Source organism: Podarcis liolepis (assembly GCF_965112155.1).
Source record: "Podarcis liolepis genome assembly, chromosome: 3".
Lineage (NCBI taxonomy): Eukaryota > Metazoa > Chordata > Lepidosauria > Squamata > Lacertidae > Podarcis > Podarcis liolepis.
This window is the reverse complement of record NC_139557.1, coordinates 73,895,503-73,912,665: the sequence shown is the minus strand read 5'-3', so window position 1 is coordinate 73,912,665 and position 17,163 is coordinate 73,895,503. Positions and strand designations below refer to the sequence as shown.

The 17,163-nt window shown below is 42.3% G+C and overlaps 1 protein-coding gene across 3 annotated transcripts in view; it reads left to right on the top strand.

Moving 5' to 3' along the window:
* RPS6KA2 (ribosomal protein S6 kinase A2) overlaps positions 1-17,163 on the top strand; it is a 176,414-nt gene that overhangs the window by 50,653 nt on the left and 108,598 nt on the right. The window lies entirely within an intron of this gene.

Here is a 17,163-nt window from a genome sequence, read left to right as displayed (position 1 = left end):
ACTGCACTGCAAAATTCAGAGAGGTGAATTTTGAGGGATGCCTTGTTTTGGTTATTGTTTTGTTTTGTAAAGTCCAAATTTGAAAGCCTGAAAATGAAAACTGAACCAGCTTCTGCCCATCCCTAAAACCATTGACCCATCTAGCCCAGTATTGTCTATCATGTCTGGCAAAAACTCTCCAGGTTGTCTTCCACCCCTACTTGGAGATGCCAGGAATTGTACCTGGGACCTTCCAAATGCACATATGCACAGATAGTTAGAGAGAGAAATTATTTAGATTGCCCAGGCCTGTTTTATAAGAAACAATAATGTGTTTATTTACTAATTTATTTTCATTGTAAGGACTGACCCATGGAAAAATTTGTAGTCTAACCAAACCAGGAAAGGGAACCCCTGAATCTGCTAGAATTAATCACATCACATATTTATTAGAAGCTTGAAAACTCAGCAAGGTCTGTCTATTCACATGATATGAAAGAAATCCTTAAACAGCAAGGAAGAGGAGACAAAACTTAAGGATGTGTTGGCCATGTTTGCACGTTTGAAGCCTACACTGTTACAATATTTTATTTCCAAATACCTAATTGTTTTGGAACTTGTTTCCAATGCAAGCATTCAACACAAGCCTTTGATAGGTGAAGAAATAATAGAAGGAGAAAGTAGCTCTTTTCACATGGTTGGAAGCCATGCAGGCTGAATGCATGGAGCCTGCTTGTGCCTGTTGTTCTTACTAATGACCACCATACAGTCAATGGTTCTGTGATGGCCTTGATGCTTTAAAGTGTTTTGTTTTGGTCTTGATTAATGATTTCATGGGCAAGGCTACTAGGCATAAGTGCCTTTGTGTACATTCTGCATTGAAGGAAATCTGCAGTTATTTTACTCTAATCAATCTATGTAGAGGAGGTGGCATATATACTGTATACTATATAGTTTTCAACCATCTTTATTATGTTGGGCTACAAACAGTGTTTTTACTAGGGAACCAGTTTCCATTTTTGAATTCTCATAGGGAAAAGTGGCAGATTCATGGTGGGAATTGTGCTGTTAGCATCAAATATTACTCTTCATATGCTACTTCCTTCTCTTTATTGATTTTAGTGAATAAACTGGGGATTTATGCATGCTGCTCGAAAATGAAAGGGTTCCTCTTCTCCTTTTACATCTACTTTGATGTTTATACCGAGGTTGGGTTAAAAAAAAACCATTAAAGTGGAGCAAACGGTCCAAGTATGACGTCTCCAGGAATATCCAGGTGCAATTAGTGTTCCTAGATCTGACGCTGGAAAAAACACCATGTGTTTTAATGAGAGTAGATCCTACACAGATGTTAATTGCAAATCTACTTTCAGTGATTAAGACTGAAATTAGAAAATGCGACCTCTCTCTCTTAGCAGGAGGCAGATTTGGATGCAAACTCTGTCATTATTTGCTTAGCTGGGACATCTGTCTGCTGCATGTATATAATTAATGTTGCCAGAGAGTGTGTGGCTGCACATTCTCAGTGCAAAACTGTGGGCAGATGTGCTTGATAAATAGAGGTTCTTAATGTCACTGGATTCTAACAAAAGCTGGTGTCTGGGATGGAATAAGAGGAAGCCAACTAATGAAAAATGACCCAAAATATGACATCTCATCTTAAACATTTCAGCTGGATTCTCTCCAGTTTTACTGACGTCATGGGATATCATATATCCTGATATTCCAAGAAAATGAATAGGAGACTGCTATCTACCGTTTGTGGGAGCTGTTTTTCCAGTTCTATTTTCAGCTTAAAAGCCAGCAATTTTCTACTAAAGTTGGTCTCTCTTTTTTTAAAAAAACAAACAAACCTATCCTGTCACAGTTATTGCAATCTGGCATTGCAATAGGGTATAGCTACTACACCAGCACCTGCAAGCTTGTTCTGCATTTCAGAGTGTGCAATAGGATGGCATTTTCTGTGCAGATCTTTTGTTTCATGTGCTCCCCACATATCATAGTGTCTTTACCCCTTTCCATTTGGATGAAATCTAACTGCAAGGTAGAGCTTGTGGCTATGCCTCATCATGTCACTGCATTGCATGCTTGGCGTGCAGCATAGCGTGGCAGTAAAACAGCCCACATCCAGAAAGTGCTTTAGAAAATGTGTTAATGGTGTCAGCATGTTAAAATATGTAGTAGGCTTAAGGGAGCTGTGTAGGATGGTTAAAGCACTGCTGCATTCTTTTTCTGTCACCCTCAACACAGTTTTTTCTGGTATGGGTACCTGCTTTTAACATGTGGACGTGAATACAAATAAAAAGTGACAGTGTAGCTTGTCCACTCATGCTCTGCAACGGGCCATTTGGATTATAGGCATTGCCAAGATGCCTGGTTTTGTTTTTTAGTAGTTGCAAACATTGTGGTGTAAAGCTTGAACAGCAGACCTTTGGTTCAGGGTTATTCCATATGGAGAAAGGCTGTAGCTCAGTGGTAGAGTATCTGCTTTGCATGCAGAAGGTCCATGGGTCAATCCCTGGCATCTCCAGGTAGAGTAAAACCCTGTCTAAAACCATGGAAAGACATTGTTGTTGTTGTTTGAATTTATATACCACCCTATACCCAGAGGTCTCAGGGCAGTTCACAGAACAATCATGGTCATTTGCTGGGAGAAAGCATGCCAGCAACATAGGTAGCTAGAGGATGAAGTGGTTTCTAGGTCAGTGGTTGGCAGATGACTGAGCAGGTCAAACGATGTTCCACCTGGCCCTATAATGAAGCTTCAGACACTGGTGTGATTCCACATTCTTTGCAATATGTACCCTTAATGACCAATCTGCTCAAAGGCTGCCCAGGCTGCCCAGTGCATACATGGCCTTTTAGGGCTCACATGAGTTTGGGAAGAAAGGATTCCACCATTTGCTGCAGTTTGACCCATGGCCCCTACTGCCAGTCACTTTTCATCCCTTCTTTGGGACTCTTGCCTCTGTCCTTGCTTCGTTATCCTCCACAGTCACTCAGATTTGATTCCATATGTAAGCTGGGCTGGTTGCGTCTCAATTCAGTTCAAATCATATTCATATTTCTTTGCTTTCAGGCCAGTGAAGCAGGACTAGTGATGTGAGGTGAGAATATTCTCCAGAGAATATTCTCGAGAATGTTCTCTGCTAGAAGATTCTCTAGAGAATATTCTCCACAAACTGTAAATTCTAATGTAAGAACCAGTTTTACAAAAGTGGATGCAGTGGTTTTGTGGAAGGCAACATGCTTTGGTTCAAAGCTTAGCAGAGTGGCTGTGGACATTTTAAATATGCCACTAACGACAGCCGCAACAGAACGTAGTTATTCATTCAGCAAAAAGGAATAGGCTTACTGTAGACAGAGCAGGAAAGCTTACATATGTAGCTCATAGCTTAAAACTCCTAGAAGAGAACACAGCTTCTAACAAGCTCATTGAATTTTACACAACCATCAACTTCGTTCTATGATCTCGTGGAACTGAAAGCTCTGTTACCAGTGGAGATGAAGATGGTGACTTATCCTCTTAAGATGTTTGAGGAGTCAATATAAATTTATAAACTTTTGAGACTTGTTACTTAAAGCCTATTTTTTAAAATAAATTTCTTTCTTGTGACAATTTATCAGTTATAATTTAAATAGGTTGTGTGTTGCCTTACTTGTCTAAGCAGATAGTAATTTGCATTTCTGATGTTATGTAACTTGTCATTACTGATTAATTGTGTTTTATTTTCTGGAAATAATAGCATTTATTTTGAACTTTATATTGATTTTATTAGTGTTGCACTGAAAATACTGTACCATATAGATATGCTTATTAAAGAACATACTCATGTAGCAGACTTGAGTATTTTTATATTCCTTTTACTTTAAAAGCTACATTTCATACATGCACAACATAATTAGAGTTCAAAGTTGATGGTAAATATATGGTTAGTGGCAGGCTTAGTGATTAACGTGAGTCATTCACATTGAATTTTCAGTTTCAAGTTTGGTGCAAAAAAATCAAAGAATGTGAATTCACTGCATCGCCCCATTGAATAAAAGTATCTGTTCAGTTTTTGGTTGCCATCTGAACAAGTTTACCCATGAGTAAACATGTATATTAACAAATCATATCATTTTCAATGCATTAAAATTATATCATTTTCAATGCATTAAAATGAATATTCTCCTATTTTAAATGAAAATTCTCTAATATTCTCATTAATCGAGGGTATTCTCGAGAATATTCTCCAAAAGATTATTCTTGAGAATTTAACATCACTAAGCAGCACAGTCTTGCTTTGCCTCTTTGCCAGCGTTTTATCAGTGCATATATGTGGATCAGTGACTCAGAAGGGGTGTAAAAATGAAAATGAATTGAAGGAACAGAAAGCCGCAACTCACAGTACATGCTCCAAATCCAGAGTTAACTTTCAAAATTCTCCTGAATTTAACTAGAGGATTTGAACAAAGGGCAGAGAAAACCAAGGAGTGGAATGTGGGAAGTCTTCTCACCCCTATATTTTACAGGCTTTGATTAAAATTCTAGCCTTTGCCATATGACATGGAAAAGGGAAAGTCCTCATACTATGTAGTAGCCGCCATATTGTTGTTTTAATGCTCTAGGCCAGGGGTAGCCGTTGTGATGCGCTCTAGCTGCTGTTGCACTCCAGCTTCCCTTCATCCCTGACCATTAGCCATACAGTCTGGGGCTGTTTGTAGTCTAACAACATCTGGAGGGCACCCCTACTCTAGACTAATGGAGATGAAGGCAGGCAGCAAACGAATTCTTGAAGTAGAGGAAGACAGCAAAGGTCGTAAGTGACTTTGTGGGTCGTAAGAATCAGGCCCGTCATGTCCAATAATACATGTTGCAACCAACTTCTGTTATATGCTGTCTGTAAAATACAGTAAAGCAGTGTTTGCACTGTATATATTATATATAACAATTCATGTTTTTAAGTTGTCAGATTCTTTAAGTGAAGCATTAAGGCTATGCATTGTGTTGAGTAACTTGAGGAATTAAGGCCTATTGGAATTGCAGGATTAGGCAGCCAGCGATCTGCCATTAGATCCATGCATTTATTCCCCCCCCCATGCTGTTCCCCTCACCCTGTTGTTTATGCAGTTAGTTATTATAATCTCTCCATCAACAGGTTCGTGGCATATTATTTTATAGCTATTAAGCAGCACACTTCCTGCTGAACTTAAACTTGATAATGCCTCAGTAGCAATTGCCTAGTGAATGGCAGGAGATATAGGACAACTTGCTATTTTTGCCTTAAGACTCACAATTTATCATTTTGTGATTGAAAGCCATATTTTTTCCCCCCACCCACTAGTACCGTATCTTAGGGGAGGGTTGTAGAAGGGGCGTGTGAGAAGCAAACCCACCAACATTTCACTCCACTACTTCTAGAATCAGGAGAAATTGAGAGATTTGTCATAGCTGCAGGGAAAATCGTGGGGCGGGGGGGGGAGAGAGAGAGAGAGAGCAAGAGAGAGTAAGAGCCCCCTTCAGAGCTGGGGATTATGGGGGATGGGACCTTACATTTTGTTTTGTTTTTAATCTCACAGCCTATTCAATAAATGAAGATAGGCACACTCAAGTCCATTAAATGAATGGCTTTAGGTGCACATAACTCTGCAGGACTTCTTGCTGTGTCAAGATGGTTGCTAAAACTGTGCTCTTGATAAAGGATTACCCCCACAAAAAATGGGCTTACAATAAATTGTATTTTGTAGCACCTGGAGTCCCCCCACCCCCACTTTTTGCACCTGTCTGCATAAGATTGGGATGTGAGACTACATAGAAATCAAGATAATTATTACTTGTTAGAGCCTAAGCTTCACTGGCATAAGCATAAAACGGTTAGCATTAAACTAAAAAGCTGCCTGCCATGCTCACTCCTCTGATTAGATCAGAGGTTTTCAACCTTTTGGGGTCCATGGCTCGCTTGACTAACTGCATTCTTTCTGCGGCACCCCTATGGGGCTCAGGAGCCCAGTTATGGCACCCCTTGCCTGCAGAGATGGCAGCCCCTCAAACTTGTGGAGTGTGAGGGGCTGCCATCTCTCCCTTGTGGAGTGTTCCCTCAGTCTGCTCTCTTCTCCCCTCTCTTTGGAAGTCCTCTGGGCAGCTGCAGCTGCCGCCCCTGGTCTCTGAACTGCCCCCTGCCCCAAAGAGAGGTATCTTCTCACACAGGGGCCTAGGTAGCACCCCCTGGCCAGCCCCAGAGGCACAATTCACCTAGGGAGCTTGTAGTCAGAGCTGCTGCAACAAGTAGTGTGCAAGTCTTTGCGAGGCAGAGATGTGAGAGGGCATCAGAGGAAGGGAGGGAAGGAGAGAGGGACAGAGTCCAGTGTTGCCCACAGCACCCCTGACCATCATTCAAGGCACCCCAGGGCACACTGGCTGAAAACAGCTGGATTAGATATATTGGGGCTCCTCCAGAGAAACTACCTGTTTGCTGAACATTCATCCTGATTTAGAATCAGAATTGTAGAGTTGGAAGGAACCCTAAGGGTCATCTAGCCCAACCCCCTGCAGTGTAGGAAGTGCAGCTAACACAAAGTTTGTGCAGAGGTTCTATGGTGGTCTTCCATTCTTACTTGTTTGCAGGGCAGTTGTAGTACCGTGAACATTTATTACATGCTTGCAGGGTGTTTATACATCTTCCCATCAATTGTTTATTCATCCCACACTTTTCTGTGCATTTCTCTGTCGGTCTGTTAACCGCAAAAAGTCTCTGTTTTTCAAGTGGATTTGTTGCACTAGGGCAGTGGAACACTTTTAAATGTGCAAACCTAAGTTTCCGATATTTTGCTGAATCCCTCCTGCAAAATAGTGACAGTCGGGAGGCATCCTTGGTTTAATAATCTAATTACTAACTTGTCTCCTTGCAACAACCACTGTAGAAAAGGTTCCCCTAGAGATGTTGGGAATGCCTTCCTTTAGCAGCCAATTTACACCTATAAGGAACAGAGAGTTTGCTATTGCAAAATGCCACTCTCAGACTTCAAAGCCATCATGCCCTTCCTCTCCTTCCCCAGCCCTGCACACTTTAGTTCAAAGCCAACAACTGTGTAGCTCTCTTTCCTTTTGCCATTAGCCATTTGCTATATCATTCTCTTCTCTCAGTGGGTGTGGAGAAGCAGGGAGAAGCTGAACTTTCCAGTAGTAAAAACATCTGATTTGCACTGATGCTTTTGGAAACAAAGTTCAGTGGAGAAATGTTAGCATTTTCTTTTAAGGTATGCTTTTGTCAGTTTCTTTATTATAACCTGGTGGAAACATAACTGCTGATGAACACATACATTGTTAACATGCCATTTTGCTTTGCTATAAAGTGAAAGAAATCAAGATTATAAAGGCTTATATATAAGTTAGTAAGCAATAGTTATATGGTGTCTGTTCTAGAGGTTTTGCTTGCATAGATATAGTGAAACACACACTCATAAGCTGTTACTTTTATAACCAGTGGCGTAGCGTGGGGGGTGCAGGGGGTGCCAGCCGCACCGGGCGCAACATTTTGGGGGGGCGCACTCGCAGCTCTCTGCCCCTACCTGGTTCACACACTCTCTCTCACAGTGCTGGCTGTGCGAATCCGAGCTGCCAGGTCGCCGCCCACTGTGCGGAGCGGAGAGAGAGCGAGGGAGGGACTATCTGGGGGAGGGACAGTGCAGCAAGCTTCGGGCCACGCAGGGCTCTTCCGACGGCGCCGAGCCCTTTGCGGAGGCTGCGTCGCCCGTACTTCAGAAAGCGGTGCGTGAAGTTTCCCTGCAGCGGCCAGCCGGCCCCGGAGCACGTGCAGAGCGCCGATTCCCCCTGGGCGATCCCGGCCGGCAGTCCAGTCGGTGACAGCGCCGGCGCCGCGCTCCTTCCTCCCTGCGAGCGCCCCGTCGAGGGAGGCTGGTCCTCCGTGCCAGGCGCGGCCGAGCGCGCCTGCCCGCCTCCTCCCGGCCATCGGGGGAGGGACCCAGGACGGGGAGCCACCCCGGGCGGAGGCGGAGTCGCGCAGGGGAAAGGCCGCCCGCGCTCTCCGTGGCCCTCTGCACATGCTTGAGGGCGCCGCGGCCTCACTCCTCCAACGAAAACCAGATCCAGGGAAGGAAGCCCCGCGCAGCTGAGAAAGAGGCTCCGCGAGCATGTGCAGAGTGCCCGCCTGCCCGCCGGGACTGCGAGAGAGAGCCAACGGGCAGCCGGGGGGGGGCAAGAGTCGCCCGGGCTCCCCGCTTCCTTCTGGAGGGGAGATGGCGCTTGCCCAACCCAAAGCAAAGTGGAGGAAGAAAGTCTCTTCCCGGCTTCGTCCCCTTCCCAATATTCGATTTTTGAAACCTATGTCTAGGGCGGGTATAGCAGCGAAGAGCTTGGCCGCTCCTTCAAGGGGGCCCGAATCTGGAGACTGCAGGCGAAGCCTCCCCAATGCCCAAAGGGCGAGGCTGATTTTAGTACTATAAAAATCCAAGGCTCCTAGCCCACCCACCGCCAGTGGCGTAGCGTGGGGGGGTGCAGGGGGGGCCGGCCGCAACATCTGGGGGTTAGGGTTAGGGGGCGCAAATCCACGGGTTAGGGGGCGCAAATTACTTGCCTTGCCCCGGGTGCTGACAACCCACGCTACGCCACTGTTTATAACTGACCATTGGAGGATTGTGTTTACCCTAAGACTACTCTGAAAGTAGTTGGTGTCCCGGCTAAACTGGAGCAGTTGTGAGTTTGCTGAAATATGTGAAAAGGCTGTTCTGTATTTGGCATTGTCCACAAACTAATTTAATTTAAATCCATTTGGCCACTTCCTTTCTTTTCCTTTCCATTAAGACAAGTTTGAAGACAATAACTCTTCTTGATCGAATGTTTGCAACTCAGGAAATATTAAACCCTAGATGTAAAGAAGCGTTTAGGTTTTGCTCCAAGGTATTAAACTGAAGAATTCACTTGCTTTTATCAGACAGTCCAAATACAAGTGATATACACTTTACTGAGAGCAAGTCACATCAATGTCAGTGTGAATTAGTGTGCTCAGAACTGCAGATTTATATCCTGATCCTATCCAACTCAGGCTATGTACACATTGGCAGCTTACCGCACAGTAAGGTTGCTTCCCCCCACTGAATATTAAATCACATACCGGGGGTGGGGGTAGAATATCTTCACCCAATGAACGTTAGCTGTTTGGTTTCCGTGCCCCTGCAACTCCCCCAATTTCTTTCCAATGAAACTGACATCTATGCATGCCCTACCATGTGCAATGACTGCCTCAGATATGCATACCCCATGTTAACTGTGGCTTATGTTTTCAAACTGGATGGAAGATGGTTTGAGGGGAAACACACCAAACAGCAGTATTTCTCAAGAAACTACAGGATAGATATGGATTGTGGCTAACATTGTGTGTACACAGCTTCAAACACCAGTAGTGGGTGTACCCTGGAGCCAAAGTAAATGCCACTGTGTGCATGGTCTTAGCAGTGAGACATTTCAATAGGTAATGTAGATTACATTTTGCAGCCTTAATCTTATGGTGATTATTTTTGAGCCAAATTTTATCCCAAAATATTAGGCAGGCGTTCCTCAGAGTTAACCCCCCCCCCACAAACAAGATCATAATCCAGCTAAGAGTTACAGCATTCACCTAAGCATCTTTGCTCATAAGTAAGTCTCATTGATTTAAACGGGACTTGATTTCTAGATGAGTGTGCTTGTGAATGATGGCCTTAGACATTCTAACAGTGTGCTGGATTGTGGCCCATCTTGTGTCTACAAACATTAATAAATTTCAGAAGAATTTTTTTTCAGTAACCTTACAAAAGAGAACCTCATTAATTACAGTTTATCCACAGATGGCTTCAAAAAGAGATTCTGGTGTTCCATTCCAAAATTGCACAGGTATTGTCATACCAAACCCTTACCTGCTTCTGAGTAATGAAACTCTTACTTAACAAAATAAAACAAAAAAGCTAACTTGAACACTGTACAATAAATTCTGCAGTACAAAAATGTAGTGTGTGTGTGTGTTGAAATTAAACCATGCTTAATTAAAAAATCTCAAGAAAGGAAAATATGCCATTTTGTGAACAAAGAAGCCGCCATAGAAACCCGAACCGTATAACAGGTAGGTCAGGCAGTGTTTTCCTAGTCAGCTGGCAACCTACTCCTGAGTACGTTGGTAAACAGAAGCATTTTAACTCTTGAATGCAATATTCTTCCTGTTGGTAATTTCTAATGTATACAATGAATTATGCTATAGAGCAGCTATCTTCATCCTGCTTCTCTACTGCATCTAGTACTGCTTTTATTGTTGTTTTCACAGTGCAACAAGGTAGGATAAAACTCTGCAGCAAAGTCAACATTGCATCTCTATTGCCAGAAGAAACGATACAAAAAACCTCACACTGCACATGATCTACGTACTTATTTAAAGCTACACTGTCTAATGGTTGCACAAATCAAATTTTTGTTCCACCTGTGAAATTACCAAGGGTATACTTAATTCATCGGAAAAGATGTCAGAGACTGTCAAAAACTCAATGTGGTTTCTTGTCAGGTCTTTCCACACTAGTACAATGCTAGGCAAAGTAATCAGACACCAGGTTTTTTTTTAATATTCTGCTCTATATTCTTTCCAATCTATTTCTCCAGCTAGTTGGATGATGAGGCAGACATGCAGCAGATGTTGAAATCTCCTCTGTGCTTTATTGAATCAAAAATATATATATAAGTCCTTTCTAAGTGGACATAAATAGGTCTGTGATAAATTGAATAAATTGGAGCATATGTGGTTATCATGGTTACTTGAGATGGGTATGGAGATTGTTGACTGATTGGATTTCAACTACCACAATCCCTTTTTAAATCTCCTACCCATTTAGAACCCCAGATTGTCATAACATGTTTTTCCCCCCTACAGTGATTCTATCTAAGGACAGATGGATGAAGGTGGTTTTTTAAAATCACCAAATATATTACTAATATTTGATAATTAAGACCACATAGCTCCCAAAAGAAGATAATTCTCCTGCAAGTCTCAGATGAGAAGGAGACCAGAGGGTGGGGGTGCCATTCAATACATTAACATTGATCTTAGAAACATAATAATAATAATAATAATAATAGTAATAATAATAATAATAATAATAATAATAATAATAATAATAATAATAATAATTTATTTATACCCCGCCCATCTGGCTGGGCTTCCCCAGCCACTCTGGGTGGCTTCCAAAAAAATATTAAAATACTATAGCCTGATTTGGGTCAGTTGACTCCCCTGCCTCCAGCAGGCTCTTGTGCCCCAGTGTTGAAGAGTGTCCCCCATCTTTCGAGCCTACATTTCAAAGGACTGCGCCTTATTTGAAGGCATCCTATATTTGACGTGTTGCCAAGCAGCAGCAATGCACTCTCCCTGGAAGTGAAATGAGGGAGGGGGAGACAAGGTCAGGGTGGACCAGCAGAGCCAATCCAGTGCACCTGACAGCACACCTGTGTAGCCCCAAGCTCACTGTCACCTCTTCTGGGAGGCTGGTGCTGCAGCTCCATCCCACCAGGTAAGCTGCTCCTGCTGTCTGGTCCAAGTCCAGTTTAATGAACCTTAAGGAGGGAGACCCAGGGGGCTGGATGTTGCCCATTAACAGGTAGCACCCTGACAACAGACTAAGCAGCCACAGCAGACTAAGCATTGGTCACAGGTTTTCCCATGATTGTGAGTTGTATGATTTTCTATTTACATTTTAGTCTCAATTTACACATGTAAATTAGCATGTGTAAATTTTATTGAAATCTGCATTCTCTTTTGTCACTTTTTTTTTTTTTAGAGGGGATGGAGAGCAGGACATACAAATGGATGATGGTGCCAGGATGGGGCATTTCCGTTTGTGAACTGCTTTGAATCAAGTTGTCTTAGGTTCCAATCCATAAATAATAGGGGGAAAGATCTTAAGCAAGTGTATATGATGTTCCTACTCCTTGGTGTGGTGCCAGTCTGGCAGGTGCATCACAGAGCAGAATAAGGATCTGCATGTGGGCACTTCTAACATAGTAGTTCCTGCATCTACAGTATATATCAAACTGACAGTTTTATGAGCGAGGCACTCTGTGTAACCAAAACGGAAATTCGGATACGCCTAAGGGCTGCCTCCGCAAGTGATTTATCTGCAGTAACTACATAGCATGAATAGTGATGGCCAGCAACTTGGATGGCATGGGAAAAAAATCAGACAAATTTGTGGCAAATAAGACTATCAAGGGCTACTCAGGTATCAGAAGCTGCATGCCTCTGAATATTCATTCATTGTTGGAAATCACATGTGGGAAGAGTTTCAGGTTGGCCACTGTGGGAACAGGATGCTGAATTAGATGGGCATTTGGTCTGATCTGGTAGGGCTCTGCTAAAATATCACCTGCGGTATCAGCATCTGTTTCCCTAATGAATTATTCCTCATAACTTCTCTGATAAGTGAGCCTCAGCCTACAGATGACTTACAAATAAGTATCTGCCTCTTCCTCTTCCTCTTCCTCATCTCTTTTTTTATGTCCTGTCTATCAGGCTGTACCATGTACGATCCAATCTTATGCATGTATACTTGGAACTAAGGATTGTGGCCTAAACTCCAATGCACTGTGGTAGGATAATTTTTAATGCTTAATAATAATCAAACAGGTAAATTTGTGTTCTTGTTATCATCTGCCAAAAAATGCTTAAGGCAAGGCTTATGTGGGTGGAAAGTGGCTTTTAAATATCCCTTTAAAGTTTAATTTAGGGCATTTTGTTTTTTAAGAGGCTGGGAAAGCAATGTATATTGTTCCTGCAATGGCAAACCATCAGCCTCTCTCTGAGCCATTGGGGATCTACTTTTCACAGGCTACGGAATGTGTATAGAGAGCCTGTATGGCCTATATGGCATTATGGAGAGGAAGGGTGGGATATAAATTCAATAAATTATTGTTACATCTAAATTTTTGCAAATGATCTCTGAGTAGGTAACATGAGGCTCTCCACTTTTGAATCTTGAGAGCCAATTGTTATTCCTTGCCTTAAATCACAAACATCTCAAGGCAACTTACATCAATATAACAAAGGCATACAATAAGACTTAAACAGAGTAAAGGTGATAATATATACATATCCAAAAGTTAAATCACCCACAGTCTTTCTTTGCTGGGCCAGTACTGAAAAGACCCTCCCTCCTTCTTGTAGCCACCCCTTGTACTATAGCAATGCAGTTCTCAGCCAGAGCCCACTCTTAGGATATGTGCACCCTTCTCTGCTTGTAGCAGAGGGAGAAATTTTTTTTGCAACCCAGAATAATTCATGCTTGTCCTCAGCATGCTTTGTTCAATCTAGATTGATTGTAGATCCTCCTTGCCTGACAAGTAGTTGGGCATGGTTGCTTGGTATGTGTTTGAAAACGCTTCTCTTTATAAGATCACACATTTGAAAACCCTCCTTTTGTGATTTTGGTGTTTGTCCAACAACAATGTCATTGGGCAGATGTGGATACACCCCTCCATTGCCAGGACCACATACATCTGCTTTCAAATGGACACACTGCAGGGCAATGTAGAATTGATCTGTGAGAAGGTTTTATTTTGGGGATGAAACCAGTTTGTCAATAAACGCTTCTCAGGGGCAAAAAATATGCAATAGATCTATATTGTTTATGGACTACATGTGTAGCCTTATTGGAGTTCACCGATTGGGTCTGCGTTGCTCCGTGACAGGAGGAAGGAAGTCAAAATGACACCGAGTTGGTTCAAAGAAAGAGTTTATTCTGCTCTCCGGATAGCAGAAGGCACTTGCGTGGTGAGTCCACAGCAAGTCCAAAGAAATGACAAGTTTCAGGCAGTATATATATCCTCCAGGCACCCTCTCCCTCCTTCCAACCACGTCAGCTTGTATACATAGGTTGACATCACATATGTTCCCGCTCTGGTACTCTCAACCATAAAAGGGATTTCCTTCCTGCACTCCTGACCATAAAAGGATATTCCTGTTCCTACTCCTATCTTGGAGCAAGAGGTCACTACTTCCGAGAACATGCTCTGGCGTTAGTCCCAGACTTGGGTCTCTGTGTCATTTGTGGTCAGAACATAAGATATGTCTGTGTCTGTTCTACTGGTAAAGTCAAGGCCAGTCTTGCTGTCAAACTGATAAGGAGAGAGCTGTGTTCTTGTTTTGCATTTGCTCAACAGCTAAAGTTTATGCATTTTAGCTAAGGAGAAATGGGGATTTTGGTGCAGTTTAAAAATGCCTGCACAGTCAGTTTTGGGTTTGGGAAACCCATTCCTTCACATGGAAAAAACAAATAGTTTCCGTTTTTTTCAAGAAAAATGTGTCATGTGTACAGAGTCTTAAGTGTGCCTTTGGGCGCACAGTGGATATCTGCCTAGGACTGGGGCATGCCTAGAAGGAGCAAACCTGACATGTTTCCATACTGGCCATGCCACTCTAGGTCTTCTGGCTCTCTTCTTTTCTCCTCTGACCCTACAGATACTCATGAGCACATCTGAGCCTCAGTCTAATTGTGTAAACAGGTTCTAATACAGTAATGCACTATAGAATGGCATTTCCTTCTGCTTCTTTCTACTGCATTGTACACAGTACCATGTGTGTGTGCTTTCTATCATTTTTAGTCATGTTTTCTAGTTCAGTAAGATCTTAAAATTGCTTATGGCTGTTCCAGGTTTTGTTCCATCAGGATGTTGTTCTCTATTTCTCCATTCTGTTCCTTAATACTAATATCACATGTGACTGTACAGACCCTTGCAAACACCACCAGATAAAATGCTAAGAAGTTTTATTTATTAGAAGATTTGCACATGGTGCTTTATTAATAGCGTTATTAATTATAGCTATCCATCAAATGGTAGTCTTTATAGCCAATATTTTCCTGATTGATTAAGACTACACCCAATATTTTTGATGGAAAAAGTTACCACTTTCAACAACTTTTGCTAATCAGCTTCCCCTCACTCTGTGATTGATTTCAACCCTTGACATCAGCCATGGAGACAGGGTGTGGTGCCAATCAATGGAGTTGTGACATTCTCCAAAGATGAGAACTTCCTTGAACATACATGTCTTATTCCAAGCGAAAACAAATGAACGAAAGCTCCTGTTTGGTTTTGCAGGCGTTATCTTTGATTTCCCCCTATTTCTGCTTGGAGAAACATAAAACTGGTCAGCCTGTAGCTCTAGAGTTTTTCATTAGTTTACTTTAGAAACAATCACCCATCTGGAATGGTCATCCTGAGGTCACTTTTATTAGGAATCTTGAATCCCATGTTACATTGAAGGCTTCAACGGAGGTAGGAGAATGCCCAGAACAACTTTCCTGTTGAAAACAGGACTCTAACAATGGAGTTCTGATGCAAAAGTAAGCTCTCCATGGCATATTGTGCCAGGCTGAGCTAAATGACCACACGCTGAAGCTATTGCTGGATGCTGCCCATTGACTTGCAGGGGTCAGCACTGTTCTAGGACTACATGCTCTGTCACCAAGCGGTAGCTGTTCCCCAGAAGCCACACTGCTCTGTACTAAAATTGCCAGCATGTTATTTACCCCTGACCCCCCCCCCCATATCTCACTTTATGCATATCCATTTATTGATTTCTGTCCCCTCTCCTTCTGTGGTGGTAGAAGTTCCTCTGAGGGGAGTCAATTAATTAGTTACTAACATGAATCCCTAATCTCAGTTTTTTGCAATGTAAATTGCTCCAATCATTGTTTGTCTGTAACTACATTGAAGCAATTTCCAATTTAATTTATTTTTGGCTTGTCCCTGTTTATTGGAACCCTGTTGATTGGAACCCTATCACATATGCCTTGGGTATATTTTATTGTCTGCAAATAAAGTCTGTGTAGGACTTTTGCTGGGATATAAAACAGTCTTCATCCTCCTGCATAGGCAAAATCTTCAAATTTACAATTTTCATTTTTTGTATTATACTTGTATTCAGTCATAAATCACACCTGATTTGCCAGATCAAAATAATAGTAGCAGCAGCTTCAAAATTGTACATTAATAATAATAATTGCAAAACAATTGACGGTTTTAAATTGTATGGGATCAAAGACTGTAGTGCCTTTCTGACCACAGAGAGGCATTAAAACTACTGTTTCAACAGCTGGAGCCAGTTTGTCCAGGAATTCTTTAACAAGACTTAGTTGTGATTCCTGTATTGCAGGGGGTCAACCTGGATGACCCCTGTAGATGACTCTACAATCTCATGATTCTAAGACAGGATGGACACATGCTGTTGTCCAAACACTTTAACCATGTCCTCAAGTGAAGTAATCAGGAATTGACCCAAGAAGATGCTAATTACATATGAAGATATTTCTTGTGTACACACATTCTAGTACAGTAAGTGGTGCATGAATATGATGGACAAGAAGTGGGAGTTGTATTGGGGTTTCATGAGACTAGAACTTATAATATCTTTCTGGCAAATGGCAGTTGACCAGCATAATCAGCTGAGACAACAAAGAGGAGTGCCTATAGGTGTCGTAAGACATAATTAGCAACTTTCACACATGATAGATTCCTCTTTTTAAGGCTGAATGATTGGTGGCAGTGGCCTCTGGGAACTATCTTCAGCATTGTGTTGTCATCTACATGTATCTGACCATCCCAACTGAGTCATAAATAAGTCATCAGAGAAATTCAGTGTCAGTGTGGGAAGGAGGCGTCTCCATATTGTAACCTTTTAGCCTAGAGACGGAATATTAGCAAGAGGGAGGTGCAATATTAGTTTGGTGGAACAAATGTGGGGAAGAACTTTGGAAATTTTGAAACATTAAAGAAATTCCCTACCCCATCAGCTAAGATAGACAGAAATGTTCCCATGAGAAATTGCCAGCATGGGCTTCCAGAAGAAGAAAAAGAAACCTTCAAGTTCTCCATTCAATGGAGTGGCCATTTTGGCAACTGTTACTGCTGGATTACGGAAACTGTGGCCCTCCGGACTCCAACTCCCATGAGCCTCAGCCAGCACGACCAGTAGTCGGAGAAGATGTAAATTAGAATCCAAGAACATCTGGAGGGCCACAGGGTCCCCTTCTTTGCAACAGCAACAGCTCTTTGGTGATACCAGTGCTCATTTAGACATTTAATGTCGCAAGAACATAATAGCAGCAATGTTTTATAATTTATGTACCTGACTCATTTCAGAGCTTGGTCCTTCGGATGCAAATGTCAGC